Genomic DNA, 26,285 nt, shown 5'->3' with positions numbered 1-26,285 from the left:
GCTGGTCTCGAACTCCTGACCTCAGATGATCTACCCACCTTGGCCTCCCAAAGTGCTGGGATTACCGTGAGCCACTGTGCCTGGCCCAGTGGAAATGATTTTTAATGAGGCAGAGGGAGCAGCATTTGAGTCACAAACATTTAGTGTATACGGTTTTCACCAGTTTACCACATGCTGCAGGGGGCAGAGGTGGATCCAGGTTTTGGGAGGCCTGAAGCTTACAGAATCTGGGCGCCCTTTTTAAGTAGGAGAATACAAAGTTATGTAGATAAATACTTATCACATAATGAGCAAAGAATGTACAGCAAATCACATTATCAAAAGCTAACAAATCACACAAAATCATAAAACTCCAAAAAATACATAATATTTTATTAACCACTTGCTATACTTTTTTTTTTTTTTTTTTTTTTTGAGACAGAATCTCACTCTGTTGCCCAGGCTGGAGTGCAATGGCTCAATCTCGGCTCACTGCAACCTCTGCCTCCCAGGTTCAAGAGATACTCTAGCCTCAGCCTCCTGTAGCTGGGATTACAGGCACGTGCCACCATGCCCAGATAATTTTTGGATTTTTTTTTAGTAGAGACGGGGTTTTGCCATGTTGGCCAGTCTGGTCTCAAACTCTTGACCTCAGGTGATCTGCCCACCTTGGCCTCCCAGAGTGCTGAGATTACAGGCGTGAGCCACTGTGCCTGTCCCACTTGCTATACTTCTATCGTACTCCCCCACCTGTTGTATTTTTTGGCGGTGTATTCTTAGGTGACCTTTTGAGAGAAAATAATTTTATAATTTCATTTTCTCTAAAGAGAATAGAATCATTCAGTTTTTCCTCTAGCATGGTGGATTGGAATGTACTTATATATAGTTTGAAAGTTTTGTTTGGTAACGTCATTTAAAATTTTCTTTTTTTTTTGGCGGGGGGGAGACTAAGTCTCACTCTATCGCCCAGGCTGGAGTGCAGTGGTACGATCTCGGCTCACTGCAACCTCCGCCTCCTGTGTTCCAGTGATTCTCCTGCGTTAGCCTCCCAAGTAGCTGGGACAATATGTGTGCTACAACACCCGGCTACTTTTTGTATTTTTAGTAGAGATGGGCATTTCACCATGTTGGCCAAGCTGGTCTCGAACTCCTGACCTCAGGTGATCGCCCACCTCAGCCTCCGAAAGTGCTGGGATTTCAGGTGTGAACCACTGCGCCCAGCCTGTCATTTAAAATTCTATCTAAGGTTATTGTTAAATTTGGTATAACCTCTATCAAGTTCTCTTGATATACATACAAGCTATAAAATTGGAAAGAATATTCCCCCAGACTGGCTTCTGGCTCCAAACTGTGTTTTATGTTCATGAGACACATACTTGTGGTGCCAGAAGCCACAGCACACATTTATATCATGATGCAAATTTTGGCCTGCACCTTCATGTCCTGATGCCCAGCGAGTTGGCACGGGGGGAGGGCGTTTTCCTGGAAGCCATTCCTACATCAAGATGAGTAGCAATAACTTCAACTATGCACAGACACATCTGCAAATCAGATGACTGTGTTTTACCAAGTCCAACTAAATGTATCCCTAACTCAACTTGCCGTTAGCCAATTCCCCAAAATGCTCAAGCCACTTCTAGGACCCCTAACACAAGCGGCATTGGAGCAGAATGCAAATGGTCTTAATCCCCTAAAGTTACAATTTGTTACTTTTAGAAATTTTATATATAAACACACACACACACACACACACACGGCTAAGGGTCCTTGTAGGGCCTTGAAAGGAGCCTGTGCAAATGAGGGATTCTGAAGCTTCAACCCCATTAGCTTCACTGCGCAGCCATAGCTGATGGGATGGGAGGACGGATGCTGAGCAAAGTCAGAAATCAGCTTCTTGCTGAGAAGACCAGCACAAAAGACCACAATGCCACAGTTCGCAGTCCAGTGACTTGCTGACTGTGTCACTTTGAAGGAGAGATATGGGTGGGATAAATAAAGCCCTGAGTGGCAGCTCAGAGAGAGCCAGGGGGGATTTTCTGCAGGCCCCGGTACCCACAGTTTCATCGCCCTCTTGGTACAGCCTCATCATGATGAGTTTCAAGAGAGAATTAAACAACGCCTCTCCTCCCTTAACTGTTTGGATGCTAAAGTGTTGTGATTTTTGTTAGCACCCTGTTTTTGTTATTACTGTTTCTAATTCAGATGGCTGATCAAACTCAGTGTTTTCTGATGCATCTGTGAACAAAGATTACACTTAGATAATGTCTAAAATGCAATGCCAGCTGAGTGCAGTGACTCACGCCTGTAATCTCAGCACTTAGGGAGGCCAAGGCAGGAGGATTGCTTGAGCCAAGGAGTTCGAGACTAGCCTGAGCCGTATTGTGAGGCCCCATCTCCACAAAAAAATTTAAAAATTAGCCTGCAATCCCAGCTATTTGGGAGGCAGAGGTGGGAGGATCCTTTGAGCCCTGGGGTTCAAGACCAGGCCAGGCAACATGGCAAAACCCTGTCTCTACTAAAAATACAAGTTTATGGCATGATCATGCCACTGCACTCCAGCCTGGGTGACAGAGTGAGATCCTGTCTCAAAAAAATAATAAAATAATAAAATAAAATAAAATGCAGTGACACTTCTACCCTCATATGCTGGAGTTTGGTGGGGGAACACATTGATTTAGATGCCACAAAAGCAGCATTTAGCTGTGGAATTACAGTCGTTATGCATTTGGGCATATTTTACTCTGCCTGGAAAAGTTCATGTGTTTCACGGTTGCTACTAGGGAAGGACGCAGGCCCTGGCAGATCCTGGTTCAACAATGACTATCTTATGTAACGGAGTCATTCTCTTTATGACCACCTTAGGAACCGCTAAGGAACATAATAAGAAATACACAGAACTGACTGTGGAACTGCTCTTTCTCCCTGCAGTTCAGAGGGGAAAAGATAAAGCCACACAGCCCTGGGGCCTCTTGCTTAAGAACACATCTCAGTTTAACCACCAAGGCCGTTATGATAACAAAAGTCAGTATGGAGGCGTGAACATCAGGGGCTATTCAAGGACGCTTCTCTGATCACTGCCATGTCTATCTGCTGTGATCAGGACTATTTTATAAACACCCTTCCTACCCAATGCAATCAGAATTTTAGGGACGATGCTTCAGTAATTATCTTTTTTTCCCTCCTTCCTCCCTATTTTCTTTTTCCTCTGAATAGCTGCCAAAGTAACTAGAGTCATATAATTTTAGAGCTGGAAGCTCAGGGAGAGGCTTGGATCCTGATGACCCAAGCACGGGAGGGGCCTGAAAAAATGTCAACAGCTCTCCATTGTTGATCCCACACATTTACTTAATATGAGCTGGTGCTGGCAGAGGTTTATGTTGGAAAGGCTGCAACTTTCTGTGCCCCACATAAATGAGATAAAACCTGGGGAAAGGAGTGTTGGTTTAAATTAGAAAGGCTCTGGTTTTTATTTGATACTGAACAAATCATGTAGTTTACAAGTCCTGTGATACTCTAAGAGTTAACTAGCAGTTTTTTGTTTTTTGTTTTTTTTTTTTTTGAGATGGAGTTTCACTCTTGTTGCCCAGGCTAGAGTGCAATGGCGCGATCTCGGCTCACTGCAACCTCCGCCTCCCAGATTCAAGCAATTCTCCTGCCTCAGCCTCCCGACTAGCTGGGATTACAGGCCTGCACCACCATGCGCAGCTAATTTTTGTATTTTTAATAGAGACAGGGTTTCTCCATATTGGTCAGGCTGGTCTTGAACTCCCCACCTCAGGTGATCTGTCTGCCTCAGTCTCCCAAAGTGCTGGGATTACAGGCGTGAGCCACTGTCCCCGGCCTAATCAGCAGTTTCTAACATGCTACACAGAATTTGGGAAAGACAGCTGCCAAGATGGGGGCTTTGAAAATATGAGACATCTGTAAATAATAACCTTTGGGTATTTCACCTGTGGTTGCTTCTTTATATTACTTGTGTGTGTGTGTGTGTGTGTGTTTTGAGACAGAGTGTCTTGTCACCCAGGCTGGAGTGCAGTGGCACAATCTCGGCTCACTGCAACCTCCACCTCCTGGGTTCAAGCAATTCTCCTGCCTCAGCCTCCCTCAGGCACTTGCCACAATGCATGGCTAATTTTTGTATTTTTAGTAGAGACGGAGTTTCACCATGTTGGCCAGGCTGGTCTTGAACTCCTGACCTCAGGTGATCCACCCGCCTCGGCTTCCCAAAGTGCTGGGATTATAGGCGTGAGCCACCACGTCCGGCATATATTACTTTGTTCTAAAATTAATTTAGATCTGGCATCCTCTTTTTATCCCTCAAATGTTATTTTACCAAAACATATATTATTGGGACAAGAGGCAAATTGCATGGCCAAGTTGAATGATGTTATTCCCCACTCTGACAGCTTTTGTTTTTAACTCTAGATTTCATACATATGGCTTTGGAAACCTCATCCAATTCTAAGTAATGAACATATATGAGGATACTATGTATTTTTCAACCTGCAAGCCCAAGATTTCAAATGCTTTGGTTTATCGCAGAGAACACATCTCTCAAATCGTCTTCAATGAGCACTGCAGGAGGTACAATTCATTCCCCGCTAACCCAGGAAGACTGTCTGAATTTTTTCAGAAGGAAGATGGGTGGGGGAGAAGTGGGGATGGTTAACGGGTACAAAAAAAAAAATAGAATGAATAAGACCTAATATTTGATAGCACAACAGGGTGACTATAGTCAACAATAATTTAATTGTACTTTTAAAAATAATGAAAAGAGTATAACAGGATTGTTTATAACATAAAAAATAAATACTTAAGGGGACAGATACCTCGCTTTCCATGAGGTGATTATTACGCATTGCATGCCTGTATCGAAGTATCTCATGCACCCCATAAATATATACACCTACTATGTACCCACAAAAATTAAACAGTAAAAAGTTAATCTTTTTAATGTTTAATTTTTATTTATTTATTTATTTTTTGAGACAGGCGTGGTCTCAGCTCACTGCAACCTCTGCCTCCCGGGTTCAAGTAATCCTAGTGCCTCAGCCTCCGGAATAGCTGGGATTACAGGCCTGTGGCACCACGCCCAGCTAATTTTTGTATTTTTAGTAGAGACAGGGTTTTGCTATGTTGGCCAGGCTGAACTCTTGACCTCAGGTGATCTGCCCGCCTTGGCCTCCCAAAGTGCTGAGATTACAGGCATGAGGCACTGTGCCTGGACAGAAAGTTTTTAAAAAAAATTTGTTCAGAGGGAACCCATTTCCTCTTCTGCTACACAGATAGCCAGGCCTGACTTGCGCTGTTTGTATCCCCCCAAAAAAGAAGCAACAACATCACCGAGAAGATATTTCTGTTTGTCTTGATGATCAACGTAGATCTGTATAGTTGATTTTGTGCCAGCAACAGGCTCCAGTCACAACAACATGAGATTCCAGGCCTTTTTGCCTGCTATGCTGGACACAGACTGGGCCATAGAGAATAGGAGAACCCGTGTGTTCTTCTGAGTTGTCTGTGAAGAAAAATACACAGGGAGAGGGGTAGATGTGAGTTACTGGAAGAGTGGAGATGTGTTGGGAATTCTCCAGGGTTCCTTAATTAGAAAGACAATTCAGTGATGTTCTTTGGAGCCCAAGACCCCAGGAGGCACTGAGTCCAGTGGTCCCAGGAAGCTAAAAATGAGGGCAAGAGTCAGCATGGCTTTAAAAATCTCTGATCACTCATCCCCCAGAATGAAATCTGGGACTCAAAAGCTCTGATGGAAATGAAGCAGACTTTAGGAGGTCTGGTTTCGGGGGTGCTCCAGGAGCTGAATGTGAAATGTTATTTGTTCCAGAAAGTCCTGGCAACTTGGTGCAGCAAATTTGATCAGCACCATACGTACGACCTGTCTCAGGAACGGTGCCATGTGTGTGACTAGGACTGCAAAGCAGCTTGTGTTCGTGGGGAAAATGACAGGCACAGGAAGGAAAAGCTGAGAACACTGAAACGGTTCCTAATCGTGCAGTGGGGAAAGGAGGGCAACTGCCGTGCAGAGTGGCACGTTGGCTAGAAGAGGAGATTGATCAGCAGTGCTGGCAGGAACAGCATAGGCTTATCGTGTGATCTAACAGAAGAGGCAGCAATCTGGAGGCGCCCCAGATCAGAGAAGAGACATCAAGCCCCAGGAGAAATGGATTTCATTTCTCCCCACCCATCAGCTGTGTGGGAAGCCCGAAGGAGCCTTTCATGGAACTATGGGAAGGGCTCCTCTGATGCAGAGGGGATGAACTGGAAGCAAGATGCTGACTGTTTCCAAAGGCTTGACAGTCAGAGGCAGGCATGCTTCAGCCTATTGAGATACTTTACTCAAGAGGATTTCCACTTAGGTTCTGTCTTGAAAGAAATATTCACTCCCAAATTTCCTCCCATCAGAGTGCTTCTCCCTACAGAAGGCTAAGGCTCACAGGTTGTCCCCAGGGACACATTTCTTTCAAGTAGGATGACTGGTATGTTTAGGCTGAAAAGCTGGTTTACTGGAAGATTGCTATCACCCCCCGGCCTACCATGTCGTTGGTGTGGCCAGTGTTTATCAGACAGTGGTGTTTCCAGTGTAGGCCTGAATGAAAGAAGAAACTGAAAGAAGAAATAAAAGGAGAGATGCGCCGGGCACGGTGGCTCATCCCTGTAATCCCAGTGCTTTGGGAGGCCGAAGCGGCAGACCACTTGAGGTCAGGAGTTCAAGGCCAGCCTGGCCAACATGGTGAAACCCTGTCCCTACTAAAAATACAAAAATTAGCCAGGTGTGGTGGCGTGTGCCTGTGGTCCCAGCTACTTGGGAGGGTGAGACAGGAGAATTGCTTGAACCCGGGAGGCGGAGGTTGCAGTGAGCCAAGATTGTACCACTGCACTGCAGCCTGGGCAGAGTGAGACTCTGTCTCAAACAAGACAAAACAAACAAAAAAGAGGAGGCTGGGCGCGGTGGCTCATGCCTGTAATCCCAGCACTTTGGTAGGCTGAGGCTGGCAGATCACTTGAGGTTGAGAGTTCGAGACCAGCCTGACCAAAATGGAGAAACCCCATCTCTACTAAAAATACAAAATCAGCCAGGTGTGGTGGCGCATGCCTGTAATCCCTGCTACTCAGAAGGCTGAGGCAGGAGAATCGCTTGAACCCGGGAGGCGGAGGTTGCGGTGAGCCAAGATCACGCCATTTTACTCCAGCCTAGGCAACAAGAGCAAAACTCCATCTCAAAAAAAAAAAAAAAAAAAATGGAGAGAGAGATGTTTCTCAGCTTTGGGAAATGCTGACTTTTCCAGCACGCCTTTGCTCAGAAAAGCCCTATGATATAAAGTGTCATAGGAACCTTGTCCTTGGAACCAAGCCTAGCCTAGGCTCAGGGACATCATGTGGGAGTGACATAAAGGAGGCTCCTCTGTCACTGTGCTTGGGTTACAAGTAATTCTCGACATGGGAGCATGTTGATTTCTAACCATCGGTGGCGGAGCTGTGACTTCCCAAGCTGGTGGCTGACCTCGAGAGGACTATTATAGACATTGTGGGACCACGGCCTGAGAAAAGAATGGCTACCTCCCTCTGTATCCCATGACCTCTGACGGCCCGGTCACCACCATGGCCTTTTGTTCCTGGAGAGGGACAGGAACTTGGGAAAGGGGGGTCGCTCTATTGCTTCCGCAGGTCATCTTCCCAGACTTGCCTAAGCCTCAGAATCTCAGTCTTCTGCTCTGTTTTGCACATGTTTTTTTGAAAGGTTTTTAAAAATTACAATCTACTGTACAGAAGAAAATAATACACAGAAAATAATTTTTGAAAATAATACAACAGATATCTAAGTATCCACCACCCAGATTGGACACATATTAACATTTTGCCCCATCTATATCAGATATTATTTATTTATTTATTTTTGAGACAGAATCTCGCTCTGTCGCCAGGCTGGAGCGCCGTAGTGCGATCTCAGCTCACTGCAACCTCCGCCTCCCAGGTTCAAGCGATTCTCCTGCCTCAGCTTCCCGAGTAGCTGGGACTAGTGGTGTGCACCACCATGCCCAGCTAACTTTTGTATTTTTAGTAGAGACAGGGTTTCACCATGTTGGCCAGGATGGTCTCGATCTCTTGACCTCGTGATCCGCCCGCCTCAGCCTTCTACAGTGCTGGGATTACAGGCATGAGCCACCTCGCCCAGCCTATTTTTATTTTTTTTAAGACATGGTCTTTCTCTGTCACCCAGGCTGGAGTGCAGTGGCACGATCTTGGCTCACGGTGGCCTCAACCTTCCAGGTACAAGCAATCCTCCCATGTCAGCCTCCCGTGTAGCTGGGACTACAGGAGCACACTACCACACTTGGCTGATTAAAAAATTTTTTCTTTCTGCAGAGACAGGGTCTCACCATGTTGCCTAGGCTGGTCTCGAACTCCTGGGCTCAAGTGATCCCCCTGCCTCTGGCTCCCAAAGTAATGGGATTACAGGCATGAGCCAGCGTGCCCAGCCTATATCAGATTTTTTTAAAATTGCAGATAGAATTAAAAACTTGCATATCTATTTTTAGTAGAGGGAAAAACCTAAATAAGTTTAATTCTAGTAAGTTGCTGACTCTACACAACAACTTCCTTTCAGTCTTCAGATAATGGAAACTTTGTGGATTTATGCACAGCACTCAAGCCCCAGAGATCTGCCCCAAACAGAAAGATTGCCAACAAAATGTTTGTCTTAATATTTGAACAAATTTTTCTCAAACTTACATTGTATATTTTTCTCCACCACTTTGCTAAATGTCCACAAGGTTAACACCCGCCCAGCCAAATGAAAAGACCACTGGGATCAGGTGCGGTGGCTCACGCCTGTTATCTGTTCCAGCTACTTGGGGAGGCTGAGGTGGGAGGATCGCTGTAGCCTGGGAAATCGAGGCCACAGTGAGCTATGATCAAGCCACTGCACTGCAGCCTGGCCAACAGAGCAAGAGCCTGCTCTAAAAAATCAAAATAAAAAAAATAAAAGAGCATTGGGCCTCCAAAGGTAACAGGTGTGAAATACACCTTAGCCTACTTAGAATTTTGCCCCATGAAATAAGTAAGGATTATTAAATATTTCTGGAAACTCAAACAACTCTTTAAACAATGTTTACAATTTTTCAATGTTCACATCAGCCAAACCCACGGAAAGCTAAGCATTAATTCACCTACTGTTGGAGAGGCTAGACTATTTAAGGCATCTCTCCTGAATTCTAATCCTGAATTTCCAATGCAACTCATGTCCACTAGAATGTTCTGTGAATGTTTCAAGCTTGAAACGCCCGCAGCCAAACTTGTTTTCTTTCCATCCAATTATATCCTCTTTCCAATGTTCCTCTTTTTTCATTAAAGGCACCACTGTTCTTCCAGCCACCCTGATTCACAGCCTCAGAGCTGGCCTCAATTTCCTTTTCTCCTTCGTCTTCCACATCCAATTATTCACTAAATCCTGTTGAATCTTTTCTCAAAATATTTCTTGCAACTGTTTACTCCATTCTGCTCCCACTGCCACCTTTCTAGTGAGGTATTTTCCGCCTGTGTGGTTCGGCTCCTGCAGCAGATTCTGCATCTCCCCTTTCTCCTTTCAATGCATTATCAGTATCAGATTAATCTGCTGAAAGAAGCACTGTGTGCCATCCTGCTCAACATAATTCAGTGATTCCCAGATGGCTTACCAAATAACAGCTTTTAAAAAAATCCAGAACCTTCAGTGATCTTCACGTTCTTTATAGGCCCACCTTCCTAGACACATCCCACATTAGGAACCCATTGAAACCTCTGCCCCAGGTGCATGGCACTACTGGCTTGCTAATTCTCTGATTCCTGTTCAGGTATTTCTTTGGCCTAAGTATTCCTTCCCCTCCTTCACTACATGAACCCATCTTCATGGTGCTTAATATGAACCAGATCATCTGGTGGGCCTCTAATGCAACAGTGAACAAGACAGAAACAACCCCTGCCTCCATAGACTCCTTACAGCCTAGTGGAGAAAACAAAAGATGAATTGGCAGCTGGCATGCCAGGCTGGACAGGAAGAACTGTGACAAGGAAATACAAGGCTGAGGTGGGCGGATCACTTGAGGTCAGGAGTTCAAGACCAGCCTGGCCAACATGGTGAAACCCTGTCTCTACAAACAAACAAAAAAATTAGCTGGGTGTGGTGGTGGGCGCCTGTAGTCACAGCTACTCGGTAGGCTGAGGTGGGAGAATCTCTTGAACCCAGGAGGTGGAGATTGCAGTGAGCTGCGATTGTGCCACTGCACTGCAGCCTAGGTGACAGAATGAGACCCTGTCTCAAAAAAAAAAAAAAAAAAAAAAAAGGCCAGGACCCCAGAGCCAGGCATGGGGATTCAGAGCAGGCTTTTCAGAGGAAGGGACACCCAACCAAGTTATGATATGTTCTTCATGATGGCTAGTGAGGTGAAGGAGAGGGAGAAGGGTCAGAAAACAACTCTACAGCAGAGAGAATCATCCTGCTCAGCCCCTATCCATCCTCTAATGCCCACCTCGAATGCCTTCCTTTTTTTTTTTTTTTTTTTGAGATGGAGTCTCACTCTGTCACCCAGGCTGGAGTGCAGTGGCACCATCTTGGCTCACTGCAACTTCTGCCTCCTGGGTTCAAGTGATTCTCCTGCCTCAGCCTCCCGAGTAGCTGGGATTACAGGTGCCTACCACCACGCCCGGCTAATTTTTGTATTTTTTAGCACAGACAGGGTTTCACCATATTGGCCAGGCTTGTCTTGAACTCCTGACCTCAGGTGATCCGGCTGCCTCAGCCTCCCAAAGTGTTGGGATTACAGGCATGAGCCACTGCGCCCAGCCTCAAATGCCTTCTTGACCAGACCGGTGGTGTATTGTGAGAACACAGACTTAAAGTCATCCAGAAACAAATCCTAACCCTCCACTGCTACATGCTAGTTGTGTACATGGCCATGCAAAATTTGCTCATTCTTACTACGAGTCAATCTCTTAATCTGTAAAAATACTCTTTCTTTTGACAGGGTCTCCCTCGGTTGCTCGGGCTGGAGTGCAGTGGCATCACAGCTCACTGCAGCCTCGACTTCCTGGGCCCAAGCTATCCTTCCACCTCAGCCTCCTGAGTAGCTAGGACTACAGGCGTGCACCACTATAACCACCTAACTAAAAGACAATTTTTTTTGTAAGGGTGGGGTCTCACTATGTTGCCCAGGCTGGTCTCGAACCTCTGGACTCAAGCGATCTTCCTACCTCAGCCTCCCGAAGTGCTGGGATTACAGGCATCAACCACTGTGCCCAGCCGAAATACTCTTATATTACAGAGTTTATTCATTCAATAAATATTAAGCACAAGAACCACATACTCTTCTCAGTGATAAGGATACACTTGAGAATAGGATAGAAATCTTGGCTCTTACGATGCTTACCTTCTAGTAAGGAAAAGGTGACAGTAAATAAGATAAATAACGTACATTATGGAGTACATTGGAGGGCGATGGATTCTATGGGGAAAATACATCAGAGAAGGGAGATAGAGAGTAGGGGGGAATTGAAACTTTATTCATTTGTTTATTATTTAACTCATTCATTTATTCAAACAAATAGTATTGAAGGTTGGCTACATGCCACACCCTGTTCTAGGCCCTGGGCGTATAGCAGCGAACAATGGACAATAATCTTTGCCTTTATGGAGCTTACATTCTGATCAGAAAGAGAGATAAGAAGCAAAATAAAAATAGAAAAATATGGAGATGTAGCCGGGCACAGTGGCTTACACCTGTAACCCCAGCACTTTGGGAGGCCGAGGCAGGCGGATCACCTGAGGTCAGGAGTTCGAGACCAGCCTGGCCAACATGGTGAAACCCCATCTCTACTAACCATAAAAAAATTAGTCGGGCGTGGTGGCACATGCCTGTAATCCCAGCTACTTGGGAGGCTGAGGCAGGAGAATCACTTGAACCCAGCAGGCGGAGATTGCAGTGGGCTGAGATTGTGCCATAGTATTCCAGCCTGGGCAACAGAGCGAGACTCCATCTCAAAAAAAAAAAAAAAAAAAAAAGCCGGGTGCAGTAGCTCACATCTGTAATCCTGGCACTTTGGGAGGCCAAGGTGGGTGGATCACGAGGTCAGGAGTTCGAGACCAGCCTGGCCAACATGGTGAAACCCCGTCTCTATTAAAAATACAAAAATTAGCTGGGCGTGGTGGCATGCACCTGTAGTTCCAGCTGGTCAGGATGCTGAGGCAGGAGAATCGTTTGAACCTGGGAGGCGGAGGTTGCAGTAAGCCAAGAATGCATCATTGCATTCCATCCTGGGTGACAAGGGTGAAACTCCATCTCAAAAAAAAAAAAAAAGAAAAAAAAATATGGAGATGTTAGTGTAGAATAGAAAGATGGATAGGAAAAATAGTAGATGAGTTCCAATATCCGACAGGGAGGCCAGCTAACCCAACTGAGAAAGCAGTAGTTATGAAAAGGTGTGGCGGGATCTAGGCCAGCCGTGTGAACACATGGAGGAAGAGAATTCCAGGAACAGCAAGTGCAAAGATGCCACAGTGAGACTGCATGGTGTGGGCAGGAGGAGCGAGTGAGGGGAGAGCAGAAAGAGGCAGATAGGGGAGAGCAAGGCAGGTCAGGGCCCTGTGGGTTATTGTAAGGACTTTGGCTTTTACTCGGAGTGACAAGGAAACCTAGTTTGGAGCAGAGGAGTTACCCGATCAGATTTGTATTTTAACAAGAGCATGCTGGCGCTGGGTCAAGAATAGTCAAGAAGGGGGACCAGGGCAGACACTGGCAGGGCAGCTGGGAGACCACCGCAATCACCCAGACAAGGGGTAAGGGGAGTGTGGACAAGTGTGATGGCAACAGAAGACGGGCAGATGGCAGGGTTCTGGATGTATTTTAAAAGCAGGGCTAACAGGACTTGTGGTGATCAGATACGGGATGCAGAAGAACTAAATTGATTCCATTTTTGGCTTGAGCAACTGGGAGAATGAAATAGCTCTTTACTGAGGCAGGGAAGACTCTGGAAGGAAAAGGTTCGGGGGAACTATCAGGAGTCCAGCTTTTTATGCGTTGAGTTTGCTTTAGGGTGATCCCGCAAAGTTTCACTGCAAAGGAGATAGTTCAGTAAAGACTTGAAGGAAATGAGGAGCAGAACTTGGGAAGATTAAACGAGAGGGTGTTTGAGAGGGCACTTTGCACAGTGCAGTGCCGGCCAGCTTAGGCTCCGTTAATTCCATTCCCTCATCCATAACAAACTTCTTCCGCTCCAGGGGGCAGGGGCTGGGAAGCATCAGTTCATTATTGGAACATCCTCGCTCTAGTGGGTAGGCTGCACCTTGCGCATTGTAGTTGCCAAACTCTATTTGCTGAATGCACGAGAGAAAGGAATAAGCTATAATCAGTAAAGGAAACTGTTCCAACCGGCTTCCCTTTCTCCTTCCCTTCCAAAGAAGAGGTTTGAGCCAAGATGCTCTTGCGTCTGGGTGAGGGGAATTGGAGGTCTGAATCCTCTGTCTTATGGTGAACACAGTGTGGGGGTTCTCCGAGTGTACAGCCACCTGCAGCCCAATGAGCAGGGATAGTGGTAAAATATGAATTCCTGGACCCTTTCCCAGACCTTCTCATTCTGAGTTGTTAGGGGAGAAACGGAGATCTTTCTGTTACAGACACATGCAGTGCTTCCTTGGAAACTAAAGTTTAAGAACTACCGACACTAGGGAAGATGCCCCTTCATTGACATTGCTCCTCAGAGGCAGATCATTTCCAGCCATGATGTGGTGAATTACAGCCGCTCTGCAATTTTATGAATAATGTGTGCTCATCACCTAATCAAACCTCTCCAGTGGAGGTAGAACCTGGCTGGCTCAGATCCCCACTCACATTGTCAGGTGATTGCTTTAGCAAAAGGCCTTCTGCCAAATACTTCTCGGTTGAACTTTGCAGCTTGAGGAGAGAAGTATGCACGAACACATAAATGCCAAATCTCTTATTATTCTGAGTTTTCAAACGATGAATATGATTCCACCCCACATTCTTGAGAAAGGGCAGCACACCTATCTCACCCTCAGCTGTGATGAAGCAAGAAACTCAGTTTCTTCACATTGCTCGGTGAGTCTATACCACAAACAGGACTAAAAGTCACATGTTGACTTTGGGCACCATTTTATCATGAGCCTTTCATAGCCCATCTTCCAAGGCTATTAAAATGTCAGCTCCATGAGGGCAACATTAGTGCTGTTTATTGCTGTCTTCCCAGTGCCTAGAAGAGTGCGTGGCACACAGTAGTCATTCAGTAAACGGCGGAATGAATCCATTCCACTTCCTAAAGTGAAGAGCCAAATCGACACACATTCCCATCTGTGGAGTATCACAGTTTCCTGCAGTTTACTTCCACATACCTCACTCCACCAGCTAACTACCCCCTATATAAATCTGTGCAGTTTTCACTTAAGATATAACTTTCTGGTGACCGCATAAAAAATTGGCAGAAATTCTCGGAAAGGATGATAATGTAATTGGTCTTGTGGGGGATCCGTGGAGGGATACATTTCACATTATTCATGTTTCCAGATGGGCTTCAGTCCCCAGGGCAGTCATTCCAGAACCCTTTCTCAGCGTAAAGTTTACTCCGAAAAATATAAATAGTGATTTAGGGCTTGATTGCTCCCACAAAAGGCACCCCTGTTTTGCTGCAGGGTGGGAAGGGAGCAGAAGAAGAGGCAGCTGGGAAGCTGAGTGAGGGGCCAGGCGCCCGCAGGGGGGCCACTGGGTGTGAGCCAGCAGCTGGTCAGAGTATCTCTGGAGGATGAGGGTTTTGAGGGTGGGGGCTGGGCACTAGCTAGAGATGGGATTGTCCATGGTCAGGCAGTTCAGGAAGCTTTCAGCAGCAATAAAGCTTGGATGTGGGCATGCCAAGCTTGGAGGAGATATGGGCCCATTCCCCTCCTTCTGAAAAAACAGTCTTCAAACACCACGGCTAGTGTCCAAGGCTACTTAGCTCAGCTAGTTGGGGGTGCTGGGCTACTAAAATTTCACTGTAACATTTCTTGAACTCTTACTAGGCTCATATATTAACACCTTCAACAAATATTTGTGTGTCAGCCTCTATGCTGAGGGCTGGGGATACAGCTATGAACAAAGATGTGAACTAAGTACTGTTTCTTTACCAGTGAATTCTTCCGTTTCATGGGCCTCCGATTCTGGCCCTAGTCAGATATTTCTCAAATGCCTGATGTTGTTTCCAAAGGGGTGCATTCGGAGTAGCTAGATCAGAGCAAATGCTTCAGGAGTTCTCAATAATAGGTCAGTGGAACCTTGATATTCTAAGGACATAACGATCTAATTTAGACTGAAAATCATCTAGCCAAACATACACTAGGCATTTAATTCATGTAAGGCTCAATCAGAATGTCAGTATGAACCTGACAGGACAGAGTGTTCATTTGCAGAGAACAATATCCCGGCTTGCCTGGGTGGCTGCAAAGCCTTTAAACTGAAATTCTTGCTTCCGCTCTTGCTCTGCACAGCAGCCAAAGCATTTTATCAACCCTCCACCGGCTTCCTGTTGCAATTTGAATAAAATTCCATCTCCTTACCAGGATCTACGCAGCCCTGGAGTCTGGCCCCTGCTTGTATCTCTGACTTCTGTGGAAGCTGGTCCTGGCCTTGGAGTTGACCTGAAACTCTTTCCCGCCTTATCTTTTCTTGCCTGGCTCCTCACTATGCAGAGCTTTATTCAAATACCTTCCCAGGGAGGTCCTTCCTGGCCGGTCTTTCTGCAGCAGTTCTGGACCTTCCCCATGGCATCTCTTTATGTCCTTAGCATATTTCTTATTCTTCATAGCAGGAATATTATAGCAATTTACAGCAATAAATATTTGTTAAGTGAATTAATATGTATCACACTTACTAAACACCCAAAGGTTTTCTGGGGATGTCTATGACTATTACCAGATTGCCAATGGTTTGACAGCACTTTATTTTTATTTTTTTTTACAGCCCATCCATAGGAGATGACAGTACTTTATTTCATTTTATTTTTATTTTAAGAGACAGGGTCTCGCTATGTTACCCAGGCTAGTCTCGAACTCCTGGGCTCAAGCAATCTTCCCACCTCAGCTGCCCAAAGTGTCACCAGGCTGGAGTGCAGTGGCACGATCTCGGCTCACTGCAACCTCAGTGAGGTGTGAGCCACCACTTTTAAAACGGGCCCGACAGCACTTTTTAAAATCATATTTGAAAACCTGGTACTTGACACAGAGCCCTAGAACCTAGTATTAACAAAGTGCTTAATATTTTTGTTGTTGTTGTTAAATTGACTCTAACTAAATTAACACCAGACCAGTGACTGGAAAAATCACATGTGACCAAAGAATCCCATTGATGGTGCCAGACAATGACCCAGGAAGAGGAGTTCATAGCGGCTGCTTGTTTCCTTACTGGAAATGCAGGGTGATAGCCGAGCTCAGGGAACATGGTGCTAACCCAGTAAAAGAAACACTGCATAGGCTGGGGGCGGTGGCTCATACCTGTAATCCCAGCACTTTGGGAGCCCAAGGCGGGCGGATCACCTGAGGTCAGGAGTTCAAGACCAGCCTGGCCAATGTGGTGAAACCCCGTCTCTACTAAAATACAAAAATTAGCCAGGCATGATGGCGAGTGCCTGTAATCCCAGCTATTCAGGAGGCTGAGACGGGAGAATCGCTTGAACCTGGGAGGCAGAGGTTGCAGTGAGCCGAGATCGTGCCACTGCATTCCAGCCTGGTGACAGAGTGAGACTCTGTGTCAAAAAAAGAAAGAAAGAAACAGTGCATAACAGGGGCAGGGCTGTTTGCAATGTGATGAAAGGGTAATGGTGCTGCAGTCTTGGGCCCGATGTCATATTGAGACTGGATGTTGGTAGGATGGTGCCCTTCTGTAATATGTTTAGTAGCTGCACTTGCTGAATTGACAGCCTCTCTGTTTAAAACTGACAAGGAGAAAATTAAAGTTTCCCCTGCTTTTCATGTCATGCATGAATAACCAATTGCTTGGCAGCTAGTTAAAATTCATATTTCCCTTGTCAGGTTTTTAGCGACTGTGACGATCAGGTTAATGTAAGCTTTCCCTCCTTTTGCCCTCTTGGCTAACTAGCTAGTTATATTTGCATTTCTTTTTATATAAATCTTTTTTTTTCCTGTCCCTTTGACAGCACAGTATCAGAGATGGCATATTATCTTTAGATGTGCCATGCTGGAAAGCGTTTGCTCTTATATAAATATAGAGACAGAAAGAGACTGTCTTTCTTCGCATGTATCCAATCCTTTTATGTATCCAATCCTTTTAATGACTCCAAGTCAAAGGTTGTTTTTTCTCACCAACAAAAAGGATTTGTCAACTATCAGGAATCTGAGAGTTTTCTAATCCTGCTGGGGTGGGAAGTTCTAAACATTGTGACATAGACTTTTCTATTCGTATAGAGTCACTCACAGATCCTACACCATGCAATTGTATCATTGCCTCATGGAAAAGAAGATGCTCTTCAACTTTAACATGTTTTTGACACCTGTGAAACACCTGGTAATGCTAGCTTTCTACTCAGTTCTCTTCTCAGCTCTCTTCTCAGCTCTGCAGATTATAAATCTTTAATGCTGACAAAGGAGTTATCCTGCTACTGCCAGAAAGAAGCTACACCAATTTTGCGATGCTGTGAGGCAAGGCACAAATCTCAGAACTGTGGAAAACAGAGAATCTTTCCCTCTCTTCACTTGTGTCTTCTTGATCCACAACTTCCATAGAATTGCAGCTGAGAGTCACTGGCAGCTGTAGCCACATCTTCTCTCCAAATCACAGAGAAATAACTGAGCAGGGAATTAAGAGTTGTCTCTGGGTTGCACAAACAATGTCTCAGGAACATGCTGGCCACCACTCTGTATGAGGAATGAGAACTGGAGAGCAGGATATGAATTTTTCTCACCCTCAAAAAACCCAGGAGAGATACCCTCCTAAGGTTTATAGGAAATTTGTTTCTGACCCAAGGGTCAGAGAATAGCTTACTATGAATTTTAATTGGCTCCCAAGTAATTGCTAATTCATCTCTCACTTTGGCAGGAAAAAAAATTAAATGTTAAGGAAATGAATTTAGCAGGAAGACTTTTTTCCCTTCTTTTCTTTTCTTTTTTATATGAGCACGGTCCTACAGCTGCTGAAGCCTAACAGAGAAGATGGTAAATAAACATGCAGGGCTAGGGGCGTTCATTTGCAGAACTTTCTGCTTGAAGAGGAGCCTGGAAAACTGCAGGACTCATTTGGGATTATAAATCTTTTTTTTTTTTTTTTTTTTTTGAGACAGGGCCTTACTCTGTCACCCAGGCTGGAATGCAATGATGCTATCTCAGCTCACTGCAACCTCTGCCTCCCAGGTTCAAGTGATTCTCTCACCTCAGCCTCCCGAGTAGCTGGGATTACAGGCACATGCCACCATGCCCAGCTAGTTTTAGTATTTTTAGTAGAGATGGGGTTCTGCCATGTTGGCCAGGCTGGTCTCGAACTCCTGACCTCAGGTGATCCATCCGCCTTGGTCTCCCAAAGTGCTGAGATTACAGGCGTGAGCCACTGCGCCGGGCCTGGATTATAAATCTTTAATGCTGACAAAGCATTATCCTGCTACTGCCAGAAAGAAGCTACACAAATTTTGTGATGCTGTGAGGCAAGGCACAGTGGGTGGGAGATGCAGAAGAGACAGGACACAGGAGGGCCTGTCCCCACCATGCAAGTCACATGAAACCAAAACCAACCTAACTTGGGTTTGAGAAACTAAAGTCCCAGGTGTTGGACTCACCTCCTGTCCTTGTGGACTTCAGAGGATCCATCTTTGTCCCTACCCTTTCCTCTCATTTCCTCCCTCCCCAATTTTTTTCCCTGACATTTCTCTGCTCAAACTCACATTTTCTCTTATTTGATGTCTGCTACATACATAACATACAATATGTTTTAAAATGTATAGTTGAATCATCAAACATTGAAATTGAGCATTCTTTCTGGGAATTTATACTGCCTGGCAGATAACGTCCATCTGTTCACTCAGCATGCATTGCCGGTCACCTCTGCCCTTGTCTTTCTCTGTTGTCGAGGCTAAAGAGAAATTTTCAACTTCCCCAATTGCTGGTGGCTAGGTGGAACCCGAGGAGTCCGGTTCCTGCTTAAAAACCCAAGTGTGGCCGGGAGCGGTGGCTCACGACTGTAATCCCAGCACTTTGGGAGGCCGAGGCGGGAGGATCACCTGAGGTCAGGAGTTTGAGACCAGCCTGGCCAATATGGTGAAACCTTATCTCTACTAAAAACACAAAAATCAGCTGGGCGTGGTACGGGCGCCCGTAATCCCAGCTACTCGGGAGGCTGAGGCAGAAGAATCGCTTGAACCCGGGAGGCGGAGCTTGCAGTGAGCTAAGATGGCGCCACTGCACTCCAGCCTGGGTGACAGAACGAGACTCTGTCTCAAACAAACAAAAACAACAACAACAACAAAAAAAAACCCAAACCCATGTGTGATTTTTTTCAGGCCTGACCGACTGCTATTCCAGAGGCATTACCCATCAGGCCTCACGGGAAGGCTGCACAGCCAGTGCCACCTCAGAGAGTCTCTGGCAAGAGGTCAGGCTCCTCTGGCTGCTCCTGCCCTTTTGTGGATCTGCATTCCTAGTCCAGGTGCTCTGTTCGGAGGGCTCAGGGACCCTTAAGGGAAGACTTTTCTTCACTCTGACTCAGTACTTTTACACTCTCAGCTTTTTCCCCTGTCACTACCCAACTCCCCAGCCCCTGGTCCACAACCCTTCAGGGAGCCTTTGGTTTGGGGCCCCCTCAAGAATGAGACGATCCCCACATCTGTGCTGATCCTCCTGACCCTCAACTGTATGCGCTCATTGTTCTAAGGGGAAAATGAAGCAGGAGAGCTCAGCGCTCCCTCCAGTGTTAGCCTCTTGCTTGTACTACTGCAGTGCAGGACTAAAGTCTTCGCTATTACTTCCATTTGTGCTTGTTGTAGCTTCAAGTGGCTACTCTTAACACCTGACAGCTCAGCTCTCTTCCAGCTCTACTGAGCTCCTGACAGAGCCATGCGATGCAATTTGGGGCAATTTAATCTAAGAGGAATTCAGCCGCATGGTTATACAGGGGCACGGGTGGAGAATAAACGACATTCTGCCTTTGTTCTGCCTAAAATACAGGTGTGATGACTGGAGACGCAGAAGCCATTCCATTATATGAACATAACATGATAAGCCAAGACCCTAAAGATGCTGAGAAAAATGGTCAAAAGGCTTGGGGTTTTTTGTTTGTTTGTTTCTTGAGGCAATGGTCTCACTGTGTTGCCAAAGCTGGTCTCAAACTCCTGGCCTCAGACTTCAGCCTCTCAAAACTGCTAGGATTACAAGTGTGAGCCACTGCATGAGACTGGGCTGTTTTTTGTTTGGTTTGGTTTTTTTAGAGACAGGGTCTTGCTCTGTCACCCAGGCTAAAATGTAGGGATGTGAGCATAGCTCACTGTAGCCTCCACATCCTTGGCTCAAGTGATCCTCCCATCTCAGCCTCCCAAGTAGCTGGGAATATAGACATGCACTACCACACCCAGCTAATTAAAAAAATGAAGTTTAGTAGAGATGAAGGTCTCCCTATGTTGCCCAGGCTGGTCTCGAACTCCTGACCTCAAGTAATCCTCCTACCTTGGCCTCCCAAAGTGTTGGAATTACAGGCGTGAGCCACCATGCCCAGTACTGTCTGGGTTCTTCATAACATTGTTGAGCCATTGCAATAGCCTTGGGATATTGCTCTTTGTACTTTTTCTTATGCAAGAAAAACAGATTCACAAGTTATTTGACCTCTTGCCATCAAAAGGAAAAGTCTAATTCTTTTTCCCTTAATTATGGATCAGCTTGAGCTTGTTGCTTCTAACAAATGGAAGAGAGCAACATGCTAGAGCGATCACATGGAGGAAGCGCAAAGGGATAAATGCCCAAGGGGCCCCAGCTGTTCCAGCCCCTAGACATTTGAATCTACTCAGGCACCAAGTAAGCAGGTGAATAGCCTTCAGATGATTGCGGCCTACTCCCAGCTGAAGCCAAGTGGAGCACAGATGAGCTGCCCCTGCTGAGCCCTGCCCAAATTGCAGATTTGGAAGAAAAATGAATATTATTTTAAGCCACAAATTTGTGAGTGTCTTGTTACATAGTATAAGGAGCCAGAACAGCTCTATGGATGTAAATTATAGTCAGATATGTTGCTATTTATAACCAAAGCATTCCTAACTTATAAATGTTGCAACATTAATAAGCAGAAGAAAGTGTAATAATCTTATCAAGGTAATACAAGGTACTTGTTTAGTATAACCACCTTCATGGCAAGCCTCAATTTCATAACCTAACCAAGTCAAGTACAACTTGGACCTAATGGGTAGCCTTTTTTTTTTTTTTTTTGAGACAGGGTCTTGCTCTGTCACCCAGGGTACAGTGACACAATCGTGGCTCAGCACAGCCTCAAACTCCTGGGCTGAAATGATCCTCCTACCTCAGCATCCTGAGTAGCTGAGACTAAAGGCAGGCCCCACCATGCCCAGCTAACTTATAATTTTTTTTTTGTAGAGATGGGGCCTTGCTATGTTGCCCAGGCTGATCTTGAGCTCCTGGGCTCAAGCAGTCCTCCAGCTCAGCCTCCCCAAGTATTGGGATTATAGGCATGAACCACCACTCTTGGCCTCTGCATAGCATTTTATAGAAAACACAAAGTTGATATTATAAATTTTACATTAACAGATTTCTATAATTAAATATCTTGGCTAGATTGTTTTTCCTTTACTCTTTTTTTTTGAGACGGAGTTTCACTCTTGTTGCCCAGGCTGGAGTGCAATGGCACGATCTCGGCTCACTGCAACCTCTGCCTCCCAGGTTCAAGTGATTTTCCTGCCTCAGCCTCCTGAGTAGCTGGGATTACAGGCATGCACCACCACGCCTGGCTAATTTTGTATTGTTAGTAGAGATGGGGTTTCTCCATGTTGGTCAGGCTGGTCTCGAACTCCCAACCTCAGGTGATCCGCCCGCCTCGGCCTCCCAAAGTGCTAGGATTACAGGCATGAGCCACTGTGCCCGGCCTCCTCTACTCTTTTATTAGTAGAGTTAATATCCATTCATTGAGCACTTGCTATGTGCTAGGTGCTAAGGATACAATAGTGAACAAGATTAATCACCTAAGATCCTTGTCCTAATGAAGCTTAACTTCTGGGGTGGGGGAAACATGATAAAAATGCAGACAAGTATGTTAATATAACAATTTCAGATCATAATGTTGTGAAGAAATTAGTGTGGGATATGTGGGGGAGATGGGGAATAGATAGTTTTGCTTTAGTTAAAATGTCAGGGAAGGCATCTCTAAAGAAGAAACATCAGAGATGAGACCTGGGTGGTAAAGGGAGCCACCCATGGGAAGTTCTAGGGTAGAAGTGCTTCAGACTAAGGGAATAGCCAGTGCAAAGAGCCTGTAGCCATAATAAGCTTGGTAGAGTCCAGAACAGAAATTTTAAAAAAATGGGGACAGAGGGTGGGGTGGGGGAGATGGTACTAAGTGAGAGAAGGGGAGCAGGCAAGACCCATATCCCTTAGGTCCTTGTAGGCCATAGTAAAGAATCTGGATGTTATTTCTGTAAGTGCAATGTTAAAGGTAGTGACAGGATATATTTTGCACTTTTAAAAGATCACACTGTGGAGAATGGAGTGCAGAGGGGCAAGAGTTGAAGCAAGGAGACCCGTTAGAAGGCTGTAGCAGTAATCAAGAAGAGATGATTACGGCTTGATTACACATTGGCAATGGAGGTGGTGAGGAGCTCTGAGATCTGGGATAAATTGAGACAGAGCTTGAAAGAGAGCTGATAGAAATTGCCAATAGAATGCTGACAGATTTCCACATCGACTAGAAAGGGAAATTATTAATTTATGTGAATCTCAATGGTTTTGTCATCATTTGAGTGTAACATCCGGTTGTCCCCTGAGCCTATGTGTATGGTATTTGGAGGATAAATAGAAGGAGCACAAGGATGCAGACACTAAGAGTTTAAAGCTGAAGCCAGGCATGTCCTGTGCATTATTTCAAGCAGGTGTTGTTAATTAATGCCCCTCTCTGGCTGTATGGCAACAAGCTGTAGACCCCCCTTCTGGGGCCATCTCTCTAGCTCTCAGTTCCTTTTGTTCCAAATCAGAGCACTAGGATTCGGGTTACTTAGGATCTCACATGAATCATTCTTGGGGAACTAGGGGCAGGGTAATGAATGCTACTAATTAGCCTGCTAAGTATTCTCTGTAACTAGAGGATATTTGGTTGCAACTAGAAAGCTGAGGTAATTATCTCTTTATGATGTACGAATCTTATTTACATGAGCCACATGGGCATTTATGACTGATTAGCTCAGATAAATGGACATCCAGGCTAATGACAACATCACAAATTCATTCCCTGTAGAATCCTTCTGTTTTAGGGCTGTAAACTCTATTCCTCATAGTATGAGGTGGCCAGCAAGTCTGGAAACATAGATAATACTATTTTTATTATGTACGATTTATAAACCATTCATTATGTTTTTACCTGTGTTTCAAGAATTTAGTGGCCACCCTGGAGACACTTCTTGGTGTATCTTTACCACAACTCAACATACCAGCTCTCAAACCATTCTGCCTTTCTGAGATGCACGCCATCCACAGAAGTGGGCTTCCAGGGACTCTGCCCATGTGAGTGACTCAACTAGTTGGCCTCAGGTGATTGGACAAGAGCTGAACACTTGTTTCAAGCAGGGCCAATCAGATTCCTTCTCCCAGAAGTAGAAATGGAGAGACAGGCACACAGTCTCTGTGAATGAGAGAACAATCACCTCTAAACTTGTTGCTGTGGTTCAGCCATATTCAGCCTTGTGGATAAAGAAGCAGAGAAAGCAGGACTCTAGTGTCAGAGAATGAGCTAGATATGCAAAAAAAGTGGAGGAAAGATGAACCAAGAGTGCATCTTGGGAATGCGGATGCTTTTTCGTTCTCAACTTTGTCCTTCCTAAGGTCTGGCTGTACTCCTGCATGTGGTTCCTCAACACACTTTTGTATACGTATGCCAAATTCCCCGCTTTGTGCCTAAGTGGTGTCCTTTTGGTTTCTGTCACTTGCTGCCCAAGAGTCTTAACTAATATGACTTTAGAGCTTGTCCACAGTCTCCCCAGGGAATTCCATTGGTCATAAGGTCAGGAAGGAATACATAGATAAGTATGAATCCATTGTCACTGAAGTGGAAACAATTTAAAAGCATCCTCTTCTAGAATGATACCAACACTATCATCTGTAAACACAAAGGGCAGTTGCATCCCGTCCTGCAGATCAAGGAAAGCTCCTCTTTCTATTCCAGAATCGACTTTCTTCTATTAGAAAAGAGTTTCCCTGAGGTACTGACAGAAGAATCTGCTCTTTGAAAAACAATTTCAAATCCTTATATGCCAGCAGATCTGCGCTAAATGAAAAGTTGCCCTCAGATATCCGTGGCTGAAATGTCCTCAGAAATTGTTTGCACTGTCCTTTACCAAAACTAACTCTATCAAATATAACCAAATAGACTTGCTTTCCCGGTCTTGGTTCTATGTACAATGCCACCAAACTGCATTTTATTTGATGAAAAAGGTGATGTTTCCAGTTTCAAATGGTTAGCAAAAGGTGGTGGAATTAAGGCTTCTTATTTTGGTGTAATGTCCCTTCTTGTGTTTAGATGGTAACTTGATAAGGGTGAGCGAAGAGTATCCCCCCGCAAAATGGTAAAAGACTTTAAATATAACAGGAAACACAAGAAATAAGGAAAGTAGAAGTCTAGGCTGGGCACAGTGAGTCACACCTATAATCCCAGCACTTTGGGAGGCTGAGGCAGGAGGATCACTTGAAGCCAGAAGTTGGAGACCAGCCAGGGCAACATAATGAGACCCTATCTCTACAAAAATAAAAAATTAGCTGGGTGTGGTCACATGCAACTTTTGTCCTAGCTGGTTGGGACCCTGAGGCAGGAGGATCTCTTGAGCCCAGGAGTTCAAGGTTGCAGTGAGCTATGATCGCAACACTGCACTCCAGCCTGGGCAACAGAGCTAAACTCTGTCTCCAAAAATAAATAAATAAGCTGTATTTTTTAAACAAGAAAAAAAAATTAAAAAGGCTAACAACCCAAATAGCACAACCAGAGGTAGTGGGTGTGGGGCAGATCAGTAGGCAAATTCCTTGAGGGCAAGGGCCCTTTGCCCCAGAGCCAAGCACTTTGCCTGGAATAGAACAGGAAATAAATGTTTATAGAGTAAACCAATTGTATGAACACATGATTGAAAGCATTGATAAAATGAAAGCCAGAAAACTATATTACCCATAGCTAATAGGACACAAATTGGTTGCTGTCAAATTTAAAGTATTAAATCCTCCTGAATTTGTCCACCCAATTGAATCTGATATAGCCTCTGGATATAAAAAGTAAGATTCTAAAAGCTCATCAGGCTCCCACAGTTACTGCTTTTTTATTTATTTATTTATTTTTTTGAGATGGCGTTTCGCTCTGTTGCCCAGGCTGGAGTGCAATGGCGAGATCTCGGCTCACTGCAACCTCCACCTCCCGGGTTCAACCGATTCTCCTGCCTCAGCCTCCCAAGTAGCTGGGATTACAGGTGTGCTCAAGTAATCTGCCTGCCTCGGCCTCCCAAAGTTCTGGGATTACAGGTGTGAGCCACTGTGCCTGGCCGCTGCTGTTATACTATTTTGAATATAGGCCGGCCGTAGTGGCTCACACCTGTAATCCCAGCACTTTGGGAGGCCGAGGCAAGTGGATCACCTGAGGTCAGAAGTTTGAGACCAGCCTGGCCAACACGGCGAAACCCCGTCTCTACTAAAAATACAAAAATTAGCTGGGCGTGGTGGTGGGCACCTGTAATCTCAGCTACTCAGGAGGCCCAGGCAGGAGAATCTCTTGAACCCGGGAGGCGGAGGTTGCAGTGAGCTTTGATCGTGCCATTGCACTCCAGCCTGGGTGACAGAGCGAAACTCCATCTCAAGAAAATTTTTTTTTAAAGAATATAGATATAAGCCACAACCCGAGGACCCCATCCTCCCCACTGCATATGTGAATAGGGAGTTCACTGTGAACTCTTTCTACGTGACCACTCTTGAGATCTTAATGGCTGCTGTACTCGGGCTGCCGAACTCCATAAAGGACAAAACTAAAAGATTCACCTCCGACCTGGTGTTTGCAGCCTGAGGCCAGTCCTGTCACAGGTCACAGGGAACCACTGCC

At 45.3% G+C, this 26,285-nt stretch overlaps 1 long non-coding RNA gene across 4 annotated transcripts in view; it reads left to right on the top strand.

Moving 5' to 3' along the window:
• Positions 1 to 26,285, top strand: part of LOC129035077 (uncharacterized) — a 47,396-nt gene that overhangs the window by 8,725 nt on the left and 12,386 nt on the right. For 2 of the 4 annotated variants that reach the window (XR_008502100.1, XR_008502098.1), the window contains one exon: positions 4,405 to 4,758. The exons of 1 other annotated variant lie outside the window; for it this stretch is intronic. This is a non-coding gene — a long non-coding RNA (uncharacterized LOC129035077). Of the gene's footprint in view, positions 1 to 4,404; positions 4,759 to 5,818; positions 6,264 to 26,285 lie in introns of those variants that run through there. One more of the 4 variants, XR_008502101.1, reaches the window with a different exon arrangement.

Source organism: Pongo pygmaeus, chromosome 3 (genome assembly GCF_028885625.2).
Source record: "Pongo pygmaeus isolate AG05252 chromosome 3, NHGRI_mPonPyg2-v2.0_pri, whole genome shotgun sequence".
In the NCBI taxonomy this organism is placed as follows: Eukaryota; Metazoa; Chordata; class Mammalia; order Primates; family Hominidae; genus Pongo; species Pongo pygmaeus.
Note: the sequence above shows the minus strand (reverse complement) of the source record. Positions and strands in the feature narration are given on the sequence as shown.